General features: G+C 34.1%; 1 long non-coding RNA gene and 2 other non-coding genes across 3 annotated transcripts; all 3 read right to left on the bottom strand.

The window, feature by feature from the left end:
• Positions 1–1,775: 1,775 nt before the first annotated feature.
• LOC131163252 (U2 spliceosomal RNA) lies at positions 1,776–1,971 on the bottom strand. The gene has a single exon (XR_009139026.1). It is a non-coding gene; the product is annotated as a U2 spliceosomal RNA (small nuclear RNA).
• A 5,266-nt stretch (positions 1,972–7,237) lies between these two features.
• LOC131163054 (uncharacterized) lies at positions 7,238–10,454 on the bottom strand. Its single transcript, XR_009138906.1, has 2 exons — positions 9,583–10,454; positions 7,238–7,529 (listed from the first exon to the last, which is right to left on the bottom strand). It is a non-coding gene; the product is annotated as an uncharacterized LOC131163054 (long non-coding RNA).
• Positions 10,455–12,716: 2,262 nt separating this feature from the next.
• LOC131163254 (U2 spliceosomal RNA) lies at positions 12,717–12,912 on the bottom strand. Its single transcript, XR_009139028.1, has one exon. It is a non-coding gene; the product is annotated as a U2 spliceosomal RNA (small nuclear RNA).
• Positions 12,913–19,110: the final 6,198 nt, after the last annotated feature.

Genomic DNA, 19,110 nt, shown 5'->3' with positions numbered 1-19,110 from the left:
CCTGAATTTGGGATGATTTCCAACTCTGATTTCCCGACGATCCGCTTCGGTAAAAGCGTAGATAACTCCGCCAGGAGTGTCGTGGTAGCTTCGAATCGTCGATCCGGCGACTGGTGGGGCCAGAAATGAAGAGAGAGTAGTAGGAGAGAGAGAGCGGCGAGAGAAAATGAGAAATATCTTGTTTTCCCACCTCTTATAGGGCCAGGTTCGTCGACGAGCCACGTCACCTCATCGACGAGCCCTTCACAAATTTTGTCGACGAAACACTGTATTCGTCGACGAAATTCAGAGCAGCCCGAACTATCTCTCAGTACTTTCTCGTTGACGAAACCCTGTGTTCATCGACGAAATTCTGTGTTCATCGGGTTCATTCTACCGATATAGTCTTGGCTAGTGCTCCATTTAGCTCATCTACTCTAGTTACTCTTGTTGCGGCTGTTGGTTCTTCTAAATTGCACCGTTTCAATGGTCAATGCCACTATTGTAAGGAAGACGGCCACCATATTTTCGATTGTCCCCAGAAGAAGGTTAAGGATGTTAGGGATGCTCTTAAGGCTAAGGCATCTTACTCTTCCAAGCCTGTTGTTGCGATCTCCACCAGCTCCTCGACTTTTGATCCATCTTCTTCACCTTCTTTGTCATCTCTTTCTGCAGCTGACCTTGAGGCAATTATCACCCAGGTTCTATCTCGTACTTCTACTGTCTTATCAGTCTCCATAGGTAACTCTACATCTTGGTTTATTGACTCTACTCTACTTGTTGCAATCATATGACCTCTGATTCCTCTTTAGTGACCCATAGGAAGTCTTTAAATCATGTTCCCTTAATTTATACTGCTGATGGTTCTGAGCTTCTTTGGCTTTGTTGGCTTCTCCAAGATTGTTCCTCAGCCCTCGAGCACTCCGCTTTATTGTGACAATCATAGTTCTGTCCAGATCGCTCATAATGATGTTTTTCATGAACGCACCAAACACATCAAGATCTACTGTCATTTTATGCGTAGATAATCTTTAGGAGGGGACACTTCGCCTTTTGTTAGTTCCTTCGGCTGATCAATTTCCTGATATCTTCACGAAGGCACATCCACTTGGTCGCCATCGTGCTTTAGTTTGCAAATTCTAGTTGGCATCTTCGATACCACCTTGAGTTTAAGGGGAAATGTTAGCATATTTCCCTAATTAAATTGATTGACCAATCCCCATGATTTGTGTAATTAGAGTATGATTTGTGTAATTAGCATTAATGTCATTAATGATTTACCTTTGTGAGCTTGCCTCATTTACCTATAAAAGGATGGCCCTTGTATAGTTTTATATATACAAAGATTACAAAAGTTATTTACAACTCTTTCTTTCTTCTCTTAGTTTTAACATTGTCATAACTAATTTAAATACCAATTTAAATACCATCTAACTAATTCAACCGTATCACAAAATTAGAATCACATAATGGTTAAAAATTAAGATAAACTTTTGTACAGAAGATCTTGTGTGAGCTACCTTCGTTATGCATCTTTTAAGAATAAAATAATAGGATTTATAAGTTGAAGCAAAATATTTCCTACGCTATCCATGCAACATTTTTTAAAAAAACATTGGAAAAACATAATCCTTCTCAAGTATGATAGTTGGCTTAGGCCAATTCTCATCAAATCTCGTTGCGAGGGCAATGTTTTGAACAAGAGATGCCTTACGTCGCTGAGCCACGTAGCACAAGTTCCCACGTTTTCTCACAACCAGGTGGGCCGAAGATAGCAAAATCTTGAACTAAATTTAGTAGGGTGCGCCAGGCCCAGGCAGCAGTGCAACGCAAGGGCGACGCGCGAGGACCCCAGCAGCAAGCTGCTGGAATGGGCCCTCCCCAATAAAAAATTAATTTAATATCATGTGGGCCAATGACCCACGTATCAGATATTAAACTGATAAGAACAGATACTACACTTGATCTTAGCCAAAAGGCCGAGAAAGGTATGCTTTGTTTGACGTCTCGCGTTCCGTTTTATAAGACGTCCCGGCTTCTTCTCCTCTTTTGTGAAATCGATGTGGGGCGAAAGCTTTCACTTCTACTGTACGTTTGCAGCAGAAGCAGAGCAGAGCCGTACCCTTCTACACAATTACTTCATAGGGGTCAGATCATTCAGAGCACAAGCTATAGGAACAGAGTCTGGGTTTTAGCCCTTCACAATAGATTTTTAAGTGCCTTTGAAGGGATATTAACATATATATATATATATATATATATATATATGATATTTTTTCAGATTTTGAGTTGCTGGTGAAAAGAGGATGGTTGAGAATTGATCTCTTGAACTTGAGGAGGGGAAGGACTTGGATATTCGACAGAGGGTTAATAGAGAATCTGCTGAATTGAAATGTGGGTGTGGTGTTCTCATTCAGGCTGAACTGAGCTGGGTATGGAGATTGGTTCGGAGGAATCAGGTAATGGATTCCTGACACCTCGATCCCCAGGCTGCACGGCTTGAAACTATGTATATATATAAATCGAAGTTGGTAGTTCTCAAAGGGCTTGGATATGGAGGACAGATGAAACTCGTCAAACTGGTGTTTTAGGGAGGGGAAGGAGGCAGAGGAGAGGAGGGGTTTTATAGGATGAGAAAACATTGAAGTGGAGCCACTTTTAGCAATTTGTAGTAAACAGCGGAAAACTTTTTAATGATCACTCCACACTCCATAGGAAGATAATGCAGAGGATGTCCATGTTACATGTATGTATGCTAGCTTCAACATGCATTCATGAGGAATGGAGTGTGTATAATCATTTTTGGTATCCAATGATGTTTACATATGAGAGAGAGAGAGAGAAAGAGAGAGAGAGAGAGAGAGAGAGGGAGGTGATGTTGTGGGGAGAGTAATTATTTTAATGGGAAAGAAATGTTTGGGGAGAAAGAAAGACAGAGAGGAGAGAAATTGGGGTTTTCTCATGAAGGCAATCTCAAAAGTGGGACATAAATTTTTTATGTGAGAAATATATAAAATTATAACAACTAATTTCATTTTTATTTAACTTTATTCTTGTTTACCAAACAATTCATAAGTGTATGGAACCATTAACTCTTTTTTTTTTTTTTAACGAAAACCTTAATTTTATTGATAACTCTAACTTATGTCGGAAGAATACCGTGGTTATAAGTATAACACATAAGATTTACAATTAAACTATCAAAATCATTTTAAGCATCAAAACCAATACTAAAAAATTAGTATCAATATCTAATTAAAACAATCTAAACATAGGTATATGTAATAAAAACCAAACAAAACAAACATAAGCAAATTACCTGCAAAATTATGTCAATTACCTACAAACATAAATCAGAGGAAAAATAGGAAAAACCAACATATGATAATTAAAGACGAAGGCTTGGAATACTCATATTATCCATACGAATGAGACCTCTCATTTTACTCGACAACACATCATTTACAAAATATCTTCTCGTGTTGCTTACCTCTCCTTAATGAGTCAAGAAATCTACCACCCAATTACTTTCTCTAAATTAGTGCTTTATAGAGAACTAAAGACCTATAACTCTTCCTCTAACAATTCTCAAAAGTCTATAAGTATTAGGAGGAACAAATTCCAAATGTTAGTCATCCAACCACCAATTTTGATTCGCTTTCAATACAAATATTTTAATATCTCAACTCTTTACAGAGCCGAACACCATTAATAAGAGCTTACAAATCCGCTCCATTATTAGTACTTGGCTCAAATTTTTCAGAGAAAGCAAACTTAATATTACTTGATGAGTTACAGATGATACCACCACCACCACAAGAACTCGAATTCCCTCTACAAGAGTCATATATATAGTTAGCTTCAACCAACCTACTTGAGGCTTTTCCCAAACTACTTTTTGAGTTCTAAACTTCGGCTTTTTCGTTATCAGTTGAAACTCTTCCAATAAATTCTTATCTATAGAGGGCAGAGAACCCTTCATGCCTTCTGCAATTCTTGTGAGCAAAAACTTTACAGATAACCAAATTGCATTCTCCGACTCATACTTATCTTCCATTTGGGTGAGTCATGATCTCCAAAAAATTATAGTAGGTAACAAATCGATGATTGTACATTTTTAGTTTGATTTTTTGGCACATCTAAACCATTTATTAATTTTCACCCTCCATGGCTCAGCCTCAAAATTTAGAATTCCCAAGACAGACGATACTCTCTTCCAAATCATACTTGCGATGGATCCAATACTCAGAACATAATTGAAAGACTCTTCTTTTGTATCCACGCAGCAGTTGCAACATAAAACCATATCAAATCCCAGTTTCCGCACTCTCTCATCTATAGGAAAATATTAGAACATGACTTTCTACATACACAGCGATACTTTCTTAAGAAGTAGTTTATGCCAAACCCATTCCATCTATGGGCATTGCTCTCCTTTAATTCTTATCACCTCCCAAGGCGAAGCGGTTGAAAATTTTCCATTTATGGAAGGCTTCCAAATAAACACGTCAGACCCCGCTTTCTGCTTTATAGACGACAACAAAATCTTATCAGTTTTGAGGACCTCTACCAATTCTTTCAGCATATCATTACCCTAATTCTCAGACTTCCAACAATCTTGAATCTTTAACTCAGAATGATCGACTATGTAAGAACATTGAGCAAGCTGAGGACCACTGTTCAACCACTTATCACATCAAAAAGAAGTTTTTCCTTCTCTAACCTTCACATAACCATTATCATAAATCTCAGAAAAAAAGCCATTAAAATTATCCTCCAAAACCGAGAGCCCGCAGCAGTAGAATTAGTTGAAGTCATGTGACTTGATTTAACATATTTAATCGTATGGAACCATTAACTTGCATTGTCAATTTATCAACCTTTAATATGTACATGTCCTTGTTTTGTAATCTAAGAGTAATGGAGTTCCATTGAGCTCTCTATAGCTCATGCTTGATCCAATCAAAATATGAGAATTGACGAGTTAATTGAACTATTACCATAACCAATTCAAATACCATCTAACAACTTAGGCTAGGACATCTTCTAGACGTAAAACCAAATAAAAAAGATTTTTAGTTCATATCCTTAACACAAGATGAAATTATTACCATAACCAATTCAAATATCATCTAATTCAACTGTATTTCAGAACTAGAATCACATGACAATTGAAAATTGAGAAAAACTTTTGCAAAGAAAGTCTTGTATGAGCTACCTCCAGAATGTATCCTTTAAGAGTAAACTCATAAGATTCATAAGTCAAAGTGAAAAATATATTGTTAACATTCATAAAATAATTATTTAGAGAGCATTAGAAAAATGTATTCCTTCTTAACTGTGATAGTTTCTCATCTGATCCTACTGAAAAGGCAACGTTTTTACAAAACATTTCAAAACATACTCCTTCTAGACTATGACAATTTATTCAACTCCTCCAATATAGATCATTTTTATCCATTTTTTTGGTCTTTTTCTAATGCCTTTCCTTTTGTGGATCTTTAGTTGTTTGCAGTGATAGGGGCATAGCAACATAAATCGTTGAGCATATTATTTACGAAAAACTTGAATATAGTTGCACCTTGATAGTGTTATGTGTGAAAATATAATTTTCAATGGAAGTGGAAACACAAAAGAGGATTAAAAAATTGTGAGAATTATAAATTTCAAATTTTAATAATTACAAAGATATTATCTTATTTTTATATTTTATGTGTACCTCTAGGTTAGGCTTTCAATTAAACAAACAACTCTTATTTAACAATTTGTTGAAATTTTGGTCACCAAACTTGGAGTTCTCAATTTGAGGAATGAGCAATTAGGTGCGAGTTTTTTCCATTTTTAATTTTATTTTTTAATAAAATATTAAATAACAATTTGATTAGGAAGAATATTCCTATTTTAATACTTACGTAATCTCGCTGAATGGTTCAACGAGATTTGTTTAGGTCAAATTACACCTTTTATTTGTAGATATGAGGAAAATTGGGTTGTAATGTATGATGTGGAATTGGGTTGAAAAAAGCCCAATTGGGAATTAGGTGGAGGATTGATTATCCTTGAAAGATGAGACTAATTGGGCTTTGGAATTGAGTACTGTGGAAATTTTTAGGGCTGATTTTGAAAAGTTTGGCATCCATGAACCTTTATTGAAGAATTTAGGTCATATATTAAAGTTTTGCACTCGCTTGTCTTTGGAAGTTTTAAATTAATTATGACATCAACTTGGCCTTTGTGTATTTGTATTTGTAGATATGGAATAAAAATAGAGATCTTGTTTAATGTAGGGGTGGCAAAATGGGTTAATGGACCGGGTTTGAGAGGGTCATAAATGGAGTTCGGGTTTGGGTTGACTTGTCTATTAACGACTACTTATATATAAACTCAAATTCATCTATTTAATAAACAGGACATAAATGAATTACCTACTTAAAAATATAATTTATTTATTTTAAAAATTTTTAAACATTTTATATTTTTTTTTCTAAATGAGAAAGCCAAGGTCAAATTACACCTTTTATTTGTATATATGAAGAAAATTGGGCTGTAATGTATGATGTGGAATTGGATTGAAAAAAGCCGAATCGGGAATTAGGTGGAGGATTGATTATCCTTGAAAGATGAGACTAATTGGCCTTTGGAATTAAGGAGTACTAAGGAAATTTTTAGGGCTGATTTTGAAGAGTTTGGCATCCATGAACCTCTAGTGAAGAATATAGGTCATATATTAAAGTTTTGCACTTCCTGTTTTTGGGATTTTAAAATTAATCATGACATCAACTCAGCCTTGTGTATTTGTTTTTGTAGATGTGGGGTAAAAATAAAGATCTTGTTTAATGTAGTGGTGGCAAAATGGATTAACAAGCTAGGTTCAGGAAGGTCATATATGGATTCAAGTTTGGGTTGACTCATCTATTAATGACTAACTAATATATAAACTCAAATCCACTAGTTTAATAAACGAGTCATAAACGGATAATCCGCTTAAAAATATAATTTATTTATTTTAATTTTTTTTAAACATTTCATATCAAATAACATAAATTTCTTTTTTGAAAAAAAAAAAAAGCACTCCTCCATTTTATTTATTAATATCTAAATAAAAAACATAAAATATAGAAAATAATACATTTCTCTAATTAATAATTTAGAAAGAAAAAAAAAACACCTATACAAAATGTGCATAATACATGCATAAAATATTTACATACAAAACTAAATTTAAATGAGTTCCACAATATTTCCATACAAAGCTAAATTTAAAATATTTAATAAGTTCATTCATATTTTTTAATTCGTACATTATGCATAATACATGCATCAAATATTCACAATCATTACATAATCTTAAATATTTATATAAAAAACTGAATTTAAATGAGTTCTTTAAAAAAAATTATAAAAACCGTAAAAATTCACAAGATTATAAAGAACAACAAAACTTAAATAGTCTTGATTGTTTGTAGAAACTTCTCCCAAATCATTAATCAAAAGGTTTGAAAATTTGACTTCTAATTATTCAACTTCTTCTCTATCTTCCCTTGGATCGACTGCAATAACAAAATAAGTACATAACAAATAAGAAACAATGACCAATGATAAAGGATATGAAAGTAAATAAAATGTAATTATTAAAATAATATTGAAAAGCTTAGAAGAAGAATGCATACTTTCATAGCCAAACAACCAATTTCGAGTTGTTATCAAGAACAGTTGCAAATGTCAAAACAACACTATAACACTTCCAATATTTATCAAGCTTATCTGTTAGTTTTACAGCCATACTATATTAACAATGCAGTTTGGATTTTCCATTGCTTCAACAAATGCAATTGAATTTTCCATATATTTGAAAAATATAAATTAGATATGATGTATGATAATCCGAACCTGACAAAAGTTTTTGTCATGTCATAAAATGGCTTCAAGAATTTGTAAATGTTCTCAGTTCTATTCCACTCTTTATTTAATAGACAATACTTATAATTAGCATCAAGTAAAACATAATGAACAAAAGTTTGTCAGTATATGAGTCAACTTTCTATCATCATGAAGGTTGAATTCCACCTAGTTGATACATCCAAGCGCAAACTGATTGAAGCAATTATTCCAATTTTTTAATGCATTCTACAAACTTTAGTTTTTTGCCTTCCGATCCCTTAATGTACTTAACACTTTCTCTAATGTTATATATTACACATTCAATCACTTTTAGCCTTCTTGAACAATAAGATTCAAAATATGAGCACAACATTTTACTTGAAAAAATTCACCACCACTTACTAAAGGTGCTTGCAAAGAAAGTTGACTATACTATCATTAACACTTGCATTATCCAATGTGATGGAAAATATTTTTTTGTCAATACCTCATTCTTTCAATACATTAAATGTTTTCTCTCACAAAACAACTCCTAAAAGTGGGGGTAGTAAGTGAGAAAAGTTAATGATCCTACTATACAATACCCAATTCTCATCCACAAAATGAACTGTAATACATAAATGTCCTTTCAATCATAGGAGAAGACCAACAATCAGAAGTCAAACACACTCTACCAAAAACCCTCTTTAGGGCAAGATTCTCCTTCTCCCTTCTATGTATTTTCAAAACATCAGCCTTAGCAGTGTTTCTAGCAATTGGGTTAACATTAGGATTAAGATAATGATGCACATCTTGATTTCCTTCATGTTCAACCCATGCAAAAGGATAGCAATGTTTTATTATGGCAATTGTCATCTTCTCACGAAAAAACATCTTACTCAATTTTTATAGTAGACAGTTTGGTTTCATGATCCATATACATTTGCTTCACATCATGGTTATCACATAATGGACAACTATTAATGTGGCATCTCAAATTCATCCTCCCATGGGTTGAAGCATTAGCAACATATTCAACCCCAAATCTTTTACATTTTGCCTTCTATTTTTACATCAACCTCTATAGGTAACAAATATAATTCATCCCAAATAGTTGGATGTCTTTTTACATTGTCCCTTTTTGTTAGTATTATCATTGATGGAAGAACTGTTTTTTCTCAAATCAATCTGAAGATTGAGTAACATTTCACTCATCATCAAATTCAAATTTTATGGTGTCCATTGTTTGTAAACTAAAAAATTTTAAATTTGATTTAGAAAAAAGACAATAAAGTCAATCTTCCAACCTAAAAATATAATAAATTGTAAAATCAATAATATTTTGAAATACACTAGCTTGACTATCAAGCCTTGACCGTGTCATTAAGAACAGAGGGCTCTCTTAGTCTTAGAAATTATTCCCTTCTTAAAAAACAATAGAGTTCAGACCATATGACATATCTAATGCCTAATGGGCAGATGCTCCTCAACTTCAAAAACAAAACTCCTATTATAATACTCTAGTACAAATTAAATTAATGTGTTATACTCTGTTTCTCAAAACACAAGCCAATCTTCAAAATCAACAGAATTACACAAGCATACAAGATGATCTCGAATCATCTCAAATCAATTGAGCAAGCTAATACATAAAATTCTACCGACGGAATTAACAACAATAAAAATGATCCATAACAACAACTAGATTACTCAATCCAATAATCCAATTATTAAAGGACTTACCAACACTGTAGCTTAAGGCCCTGGAGCGTCAAGTCTCAGCTGAGGCAATCGATTCACGGATCAAGAAAACCAAATGGTCCAAATCGGAAAATCTGAAATAAACGAGAACAAAAAGTAAAAATCCCAATGATTCCAAGCAAATTAGAGATTGCAGCTCTAAAGGAAAAGGAAGCAGAGAGAGAGTCAGTGACAGGGAACTTAAGTGGGGAGGAGGTTGAGAAAAGCAAGATAGAGCTGCCGAGCTGGAACTAGAAACACCGAAACAACACTTGCAGAGGAAGACAAAGTAGGAGAAGCTTCCAATGAGATGATGGTCGATCAGTGAGAATATGAGAGAGTAGAGGGACGGAGAGAGATGGATGGTACCCGATCGCACTTCGTAGTGCAAGTGTGCAGCCCAGAAGGGCAGGACGTCGAACAGTGAACGGAGATTCAGGACATTGGGGTTAGGGAATCACACTCACAATTTCACTTTTCAACCTTCAGCTTCAAGAAAAAAGGAATCACTGAATCAGGGATTCAAGAGGGGAAATGGAGAATGACTGAAAGAAGGTTTCTACCGTTCTGCACCTACGGATCTGGTAACTGGTTCACTGGTTTAGGGTTTTCTGGGAGCCGATTGCCGTTGCCGAACAGGATGTGAAATGAGAATTTCTGCGCGGCTGCGCCTCAGTTCTTGCGGGCTGCGGTTCACTTCGCCTTCACTAGGAGTCTGATAGGCTTTTCTGCGTACTAGGTGCCGACTGTCAACGGCTGAGTGCCGAGCGCGAGACTGCGTCTGCGAGTGCGAGTGCGAGTGGAGTGGGTATTGGGTAGGTCAAGTTAATGGGTACAGCGTATTGTGTAGGTGGATAGGGTTAAGTTTTATAAACGAGTTCTCCGGTGCTTAACCCAATTCATCTAACCCATTTATTAAATGTGTCGGGTTCGAGATGATCGATTATAAACGAATCATCTTATATTAAACACAAACCTAATTTAAAAAACAGGTCATGGATCTAATGTAGGACGGGAAAGATCGACCTATGTCCTACGATTCAACCCTAACACAAGCACATACACTTAAACACTTTAATTTAAGAGTTTAATTATCCGAACATAAACACAATAAATCACGTTTTATTTCACATGTTCAAGGATTTTGAAAAGGTGTATGACTTGTCCAACAATTAAGTCCCGATTGATTGTTTCACAAAGGAATCAAGTTATATACTGAAAAGTTGTTATTTCAAAGATTCAAGAATTAAAGTTCTATGTTAGCAAACTAATATTCATACAATTGATTTTAACTAGCAAGTACCAATATTGCAATCTATGGATCAAATGGGCTATTCAAAGATGTGATTTTAATCTACTAGCAAGGGTTCACAAAATATAAAAAGATTCAAACAAAAGTATTGAAGTTACCAAGATATTGGTTTGGATGACTTGACGTTGTTCCACACGTAGTTAGGTCATACCGTTGGTCCTTTGTACAAGCTTTGAATCACAAGATGAACACAGCAATGAAATGTAGATGATGATCGTCGTGTGGGTGTATGAAGATGCTGGCCGTGTGGTGTTGATGGGGGCCGTGAGAATATTAGATGGAGGAGGGATTGATGGAGTCGTTGGATAGTTTAGTGGTCTCTCACCACTTGATCTCCGGAGAGAACGCCGTAGCCTCACACTACTCACTCACAAGGAGAGGAACAAGCTTTACAAGCTCAAGCAAAGAGATGCTTCTTCAACTTCAACTTGATCTTTTTCCTTGTTCTTACAATAAGAAAGCTATTTATAGGCATAGCCTAGGAGACATAGCTTTAAACACTCAACAACTCTCAACAATTTTCAACAACAACTCTCAATAACTTTCAACAATAACTCTCAACAACTTTCAACAACTATTAACCTAACACAATTAATACTTACTAAAAAACAAGGAACTCCAACTCATAAGCACACAAGTCAAGCTTAGTTGTCTTGCATTATTACAATTCAAATTTGAAATTTAAACACATTCCAAAAGGAAGGCTAAAACCGTGTGGGACCCATTGGAGCCATGTGGGGGCCACATGGGTTTTGAGTTGGACTTTGCTTCAATACTTCACTTGGGTCTTCAAGCATGGTCTTCAAGCACCTAATAATCTTGAAATAACATATTCACAAAAAATATAAATTAACACAATAGCAAAGTCTTCACATAAAAAAGTCTTCCATCAAAGAAGTAGATGATCTTCAATTAATCCCATGTGTTCCTGCAAAAATAGATATAAACAATAGTGGACATCTGGAGGTCGTCTACGTGTCACCATGTCAGCAAAGGAGTGCAGATCGGGAGGTCGTCCATGTGTCATCATATCAGTAAAAGGGATACATAAGGCATGTTGATCCCCATCAGGATCAGCTATTGGACTTCGGCTCATTTTGCTCTTATGGATGTTTGGTTTGTTTAAATATTTTTTATTACTTACTTTTAATTTTTGTTTTATTTCAAATATGACAGTGCTTATACATGTGATGAAGTGTGATGTAAAATAAAAAAAAATACTTAAAAGTTAAAATTTATTCTCTTATATTTTTGGTGGGGTAAAACATAGTGATTTGGGAAAGAGACTAGCCCTGAAATCTATTAAGCTTGCCAAAAACAACACATCTTCAATATTTTTTAATTTTTTTCATTTTCATTTAAAAAATACCTCAAATCCTCAAGTCAATATAGAACATTTTTTCCCAAGATTTTGACGAGAAAAATTAACTAGAAATATAATTAAAATATATTCAAGAAAACTTTTAAAATGAAATAAAATTGGAAGAAACTAATCAAAGGCCCATTTTTTATTTAAATAATTTTTGAAAATCAAAACAAATATAAGAGTAAAACTCTTTAGACAAATTGTTCCTGAAAAAATGGACTACATCAATATACTTTATTATTAGTACGGGGTGAAATTCTTCATTTCAAGTTTTAATAATGATTTTCCTCTTGGAAAACATCACCAATTTTGCTTTTAGACGATAATATTCACTTACGAAGAGGACAAATTGCTATATCAGGTAGAAAATTGGGCCATAATGAGGCTGCGTTTAGGCCCATAAACGGTCACACGAAACCCAGTGCAAGTTCTATGTCATCAAATTTTGAACTAAATTTGGTAGGGTGCGCCAGGCCCGGGCAATAGTGCAACGCAAGGGCGACGCGCGAAGACCCCAGCAGCAAGCTGCTGGAATGGGCCTTCCCCAATGAAAAATTAATTTAATATCATGTGAGCCAATGACCCACGTATCAGATATTAAACTGATAAGAACAGATACTACACTTGATCTTAGCCAAAAGGCCGAGAAAGGTATGCTTTGATCACTGCTTCGTCTTCCATTTTATAGGTCGTCTTGGCTTCGCCTCTTCTATTGTCGGTTCGATGTGGGAGAAAAGCTTTTCACCCATACTCTGCTTTTGGGACTTCAAGTCGCAGCGCCGCGTCGATTAGCCGAGCATGACGCTGCTCGACTTGCTGCCTGTACTCTTTGAATTTGATTCAATACGTACGGAGTTTGCAGAAGGGTTCCAGCTGCTTCTGTTTCTTCTGCTTCTTCTTCCATTTTAATTAGTTTGGTTCAAATGGGAAATGAAAGACACTAATAATCTCATATGGGTTATTCGAATGCAGATATCATTTCAGTTGTGGAGAAGGATGGGAAGAGCAATAGACAGTTAATATTGAAGATGGATGGAGAGAATGAAGGAAGGGAGCTGAAGCTTTGGCGGAAGAAACTATGAATCCTTTTTTAATTTGAGTCTTCCTTTAGCATTAGTTGTTCTTTTGTATTTACTAGCTACGTGCATTTAGATATCTCTGTGCTTATTAAATGGAGCTCTATGTTGTTATAATACGAAACCCAAATCGAATCAGACATCCAGGGTAGGGTATTTTTTACCCAAAAAAAAATTGAGATTGCAAACAGTATGGGAATGAAATTCAGAACTTAGAAGAGAAGTGGTGTTCTCTTAAATTAAAACATTATTTTATTGCATTTTGACAATTTTTTATAATTATATTGAATAAAGTTATGAAAATTTATATTTTTGAATAATTTATTTGGGGATGAAGGAGTTGGAAGTTTTGCCTCATAAAAGTATAGGCTATTAATAACATAAAAAAATATATTCAAAAAATTGCTTCATATTTTTTATTGGTATTATGGTATATGAAACCTTCAACTTAGCAATCATCTATCAACCACCGAGGATTTGCACAATATCGTAAAGAAGGTGCATTGCTTCACAAGTAAGGGATAGCCAATTTTTTTATAATTTATGTTTGATGCAATCAAAGTATGAGATTGGACGAGTTAAGGTTGAATTCATGGCCCATACGCATATTTGAGTTACTCACAATTCTTTGATCAACAAATTATAAATTATATTTCGATGTTATAAGTAAAATTGTCCTTCTCAATTGCCTAAGTTATATATTTCTAACTATAGATTTTGCAACCTTGCAACCTTTGTAAATTGTTTCGTAATGTTACATTAACTTTAGATTGTTTAAGAGATTTAATACTTTAACAATCATGGCCAACATTGAATTATATATTATAAAGTTTTTGTGTGTATGTATTGGCTAGATCAGTTAATTTCAATTTGGGGATCAAACCCATGACCAAAAATCAAGCAAATGAAAATTTCATAGCGAGTCAAAATAAATTCTTAACCAATTTGATAGGTTATTTCATTAAAATCAAAACAATATGTAACTCCAATTGTTTGACTTGTAGGTGCAACGTGTTCATGCCATTGTTACTTTCAAACTTAGACGGCCAATGTTAGGCGAGAGCCTATTACTTAGTTGAAATGTTTGATTTAATCCAATCTGACAATGTCATATGGTTGTTTCCATCTAACTTTATCCTATGGCCTAACCATTTCGAGGGAAAGACTTGGATAGTGAAAATTGCATTAAGACCTTGTGTTCTTCTAGGCTTTTGGCATTGTTAGAAATTTCATTTATAGGAGTGGTGTTAACCACATTGAAAAATGAGTAATATAAACTTTTGAGTCAAATTGGTTTTCACTTATATATATTTAGTTCATGTATAGACTCCTCATTGCTAAAAACTAGTATCAAAGTCAAAAGTTTGTAATTTTGTGCAAATGAGAAAAAAAAAATCATAAATCAATGTGTTAAGAGTAAAATCTCTTTACGTGTTAACAGTTGAAGGACCAAGTGCGTAGTCAATGTAATGCCCCGACCCTCTACTCGGGCCAAGTGCTACTAAAACATAATATACACATTTCTCTAATACCATAAATATATATAACATGCTCTAACAAGGGAAAACGAGTGTTCCATCCTAATCATCATATACATACATAGTAGAAAATTTTCTAATACATCAAACACATACCAGAGTTTCTAACTGTTTCCAACTACATACCAAATCCATATCATAATATTACAAACCCCAAAAGCATAAAAATTGTTATCTATATCTCACCAACTCTGACAATATCTAACAACTGTCTAACACCAGCCTGGCGGTACGCTAAACTCGATCCCTTGAAGGACCTGAAACATGATTTGTATGATAGGGTGAGATACCTCTCAGTAAGATGGATCATATTATTATCAGTGTGTGGCTAGCATGAGATTTCGTGTAAACATATTACTGATAACATTTAAAGACATTTAACTGGCATTTTAAAACTGTACTAAACTGTATATCTGAAAATACATAATGTTAGACCAAATAGTTAAAGGTCTTTCATTCCTACTATGTTTTGATGTTAATAACCCATTAGCTACTCTTAAGGTCACTAACGTTTCTCTAAGACATGTTTCAGGTATACATAATGGCATCTAAACCAACAAACAGTCAAAGCACAAGTCTCTCAAAGCATTCATGAACGATACAACAAATGTACAAAGTCATCTGAAAAAATGAGTGTGTAAATAAGAGAGATACCATCTTGTAAATATCTTGTACATAGAATGAAACTCAATACTAAGAACAAGAAAGGGGCGTATCACACACACACAACAAAATACTAGTAAAGTCATTTAAAAGTGTATAAAGAAACCCCCAAACGGACAAGAACCTTCTTAGAAACTTAAAGGACAAAAATTATAAGAAAAAGGATCTCGTCGACGAACACAAGGTTCTCGTCAACGAAAAGATACCGAGGGGTATCTGAATTTAGAGCCACAACTCGTCAACGAATGACATGAAGGACTCATCGACGAACACATTTTCTCGTCGACGAAAATATACCGAGAGGTACCTGATTTCAGAACCAACAACTCATCGACGAACACAGGGCTTCGTCGACGAACGTCGGGCAGCAGCGAACATTAAATGCTGCAGAACGGCTATTTTGAATCTTATCTTACATTCATAAATGCCCAACGGCTCTCCAAGCATTGCACTTGCCCATTTAGTGTATAAATAGGAGTAAATAGCATTTACTTCTCACCTAGAAAAATTATATTGTAAGAAGATCATTCATTGGTGTTGCTATTTGTAGGGTTTGCTCACAAACTCACCTGTCCTCTTCTTGCTGCTCTTAGTCTTGCATTCATTCTATTGATAAGAGGATATTGAGTAAGGATTTTATTGGTTTAATTAGCTCAAAGGGAGTATAAAAGCTTACATTTAATTTTCATCTACCTTTTGTAAACAAAGGCTCTTTGTGAGCTGTTTTTGGGTGTCTCTAAGTTAGCACCTTGTTGAAGCTCTTTGTGAGTTGGTGTGTATTGGCTTCTCCGCCCGAAGGAGGATTATAGTGGATTTTGGGAATCCTTGAGTTGGTCTTAAGGCGTGGATGTAGGCGGGGTGCCAGAAAAACGTAAATATCTCTATGTTAAGTTTTTCTTCTCTCATATCTCATTTATATTATTATCATGATTTTCTACATTTCCTTTTACACGGAAAATTTTATACACTTGCTCTTGGTAAGATTTCTATGTTTGTAGAAAGTGAGCACATCACGGAAGAAAGTCTATTCACCCCCCTCTAGACATACTACCAGGCCAACACATAATTTATGAGTAATATACTACTAGCTCAATATAGCCTATTCTATAGTAAATATATCAATATATGCCTAGAAGATACAACCTGGATTGCTGAATTAGCGTCGTCATGGATTCACATACTACTACGACATGTTTCCCCCCATGACGGGTTGTGCGGCCCGTAGGTTGGACCTAACATATAATTGACCGACTATAGCTAAGTCAAACTAAGTAGTAAGTACGTTGAGCGAACCCTATACCCAAAATTCTACATCGAGAGGGTCACTCAAAATTTTGCATCGGATGGAGCCTCGGAATTCTACATCGGGGAGTATTCCCCAAGACTCCAATCGACTATCCAATACCAACACTCTTTTTAAGACGTGTGGTTGCACTATCTCTCAACATATATATATATATATATGGTACCGTGCTCATAACATAACATCATATTCACAAAGCTCTAAATCATATATGACAATTTATATAAAAAAAACTAAAATCATAATTCATTTTCATAAAACTGTTTAAAATATAAACTATTTGTAATTATGTGGAATATCTGTCATATACTGTTTACTAACATCGTCTCCTGACCGTTAATCATAACCTGACCCCGACCATCATATCTAATCTTGGATCATAGTCGTTACAATTTAGTATTACACAAAACCTGTTCATTCGTACCAATTAAAACTGTACTCATGCCACACAATTTTTCACTTGGTAAATCATAAATAAAATAATTATTTGAGAAAATAGACATTGTGCTTAAAATAGGGGTATGAGTATCTCCAAGTTGTTATTTTACTAAAATATAGATACATAGTTAAGTATAAGAAAAATAGAGATAATCAACCCTACCGCCTTTGGTTCGTATTAAAACACGCCTACGGTTTGAAATCACAAATTCCAATCGGTTAAAACATTTAGAAAGTCTAGTACTTTAATCCCAAAATATCATATTCAAATTTAATCTGTTGGTTTTGAAAATAACATTGGTTAACCAAACCATAGGATCGGAAACCCTAGAAAAGTCGTAACTATATACTTATAAACATATCCTGTATTTTCAATCGGTTAAAACTTGTAAAAGTAACTGACATAATATAATCTCCTTACCTGATTCTCGAAAAACGATTTGGAACTCCCTAAAAACAAAACCCTAACCTTTGGAGCAGGGCTTGAAAATGAGATCCCACGAATCGAGAGGAGGGAGAGAGAATCGAGGAGCACTCATGAGTGATCCGGGGAACTTAGAGAGAGAGAGAGAGAGAGAGAGAGAGAGAGAGAGAGAGATGAGAGTTATAAAATAAAAACATAACTTAACCCTTAAGTAACTTAGCCTTTAAGTAACTTAAAATATCTCCTCTAAGATATTTATATATATAATCTATAAATATCTAAAAATATCTCCTCCAAGATATTTATTTATTTATTATTTTATTTTATTTTATTTCTGTTCGGGTTACTACAGTCAAGGCAAGTAAGGATCATCTAGGTCCCTTAGATGAATCTGAAGAAGATCAGAACGTGAAAATTCTAACGTATATAAGACGCAATAGTTTGTCATGTTCTCTTTGGGAGTATGGAGTTCCCGTCATGCATTTGAATTTGTACGAATTTAAACAAAAATTGAATATAATTTTGTGTTATATTTATTCATAAACATAATCCCTAATCTAATGTCTATCCCAAACATATAGTTAATCAATTTGTAATGAAGATTAAAAAAAATAAAAATAAAAATCATAAGTGTTGTTGTTGAAGGCTAATCTATTTTAATACGTATAAGAATAAAAAAAATAACGAATAATATGAAATTAGAGTAGGTGATTTTTATCAAAAATAAATAAATAATTACTTTTTTTTTTCCTAATAAGTGGATGAATGAATTAAAGAAGACACAATTAATAATCGGAGTAGTTTTCATAAGGGTTATCAATAAAGAATGCGAAATTGTAGGAATACGATAGGAAAAATACTGCATATTAGAAAATGCATCAAGGCATGTTACAACGTTATTTTCCTTAAAACGTTATTTGCCTCCACCAAATTGGTGTGTATTGAATCAGCAAATACATTTTCAAGATACAATGAAGCTTGAAATATAATCTAATTTCATTTTTTTTTTCAACTTGCATTATAGATCAAAGGTGTTAAAATTATCTTCTTTTATTTTATTTTATCTTTCCCTTTGGAGGCTCATATGCTCGATTTTGATATAGGACGAGGTGGATCGACCTAGTCCTATGATTCAAACTTCACACAAGCATACACACTCGAAACACTTTAAATTAAGAATTCAATTAACTAAACATAAACACTATTAATCATGTTATATTTCACATGTTGTTGAAATTTTGAGAAGGTGTATGACTTGTCTAGCAATTAAGTCTCAATCGGTTATTTCGCAAAGGAATCAAGTTATATGCTGAAAAGTTATTATTCAAAGATTTAAGAATATAAGTTCTATATTAGCAAACTAGTATTCATCTAATTGATTTAAGCTAACAAGTGCCAATGTTACAATCTT

This window comes from Malania oleifera, chromosome 8 (assembly GCF_029873635.1).
Source record: "Malania oleifera isolate guangnan ecotype guangnan chromosome 8, ASM2987363v1, whole genome shotgun sequence".
NCBI classification, from domain to species: Eukaryota; Viridiplantae; Streptophyta; class Magnoliopsida; order Santalales; family Ximeniaceae; genus Malania; species Malania oleifera.
Note: the sequence above shows the minus strand (reverse complement) of the source record. Positions and strands in the feature narration are given on the sequence as shown.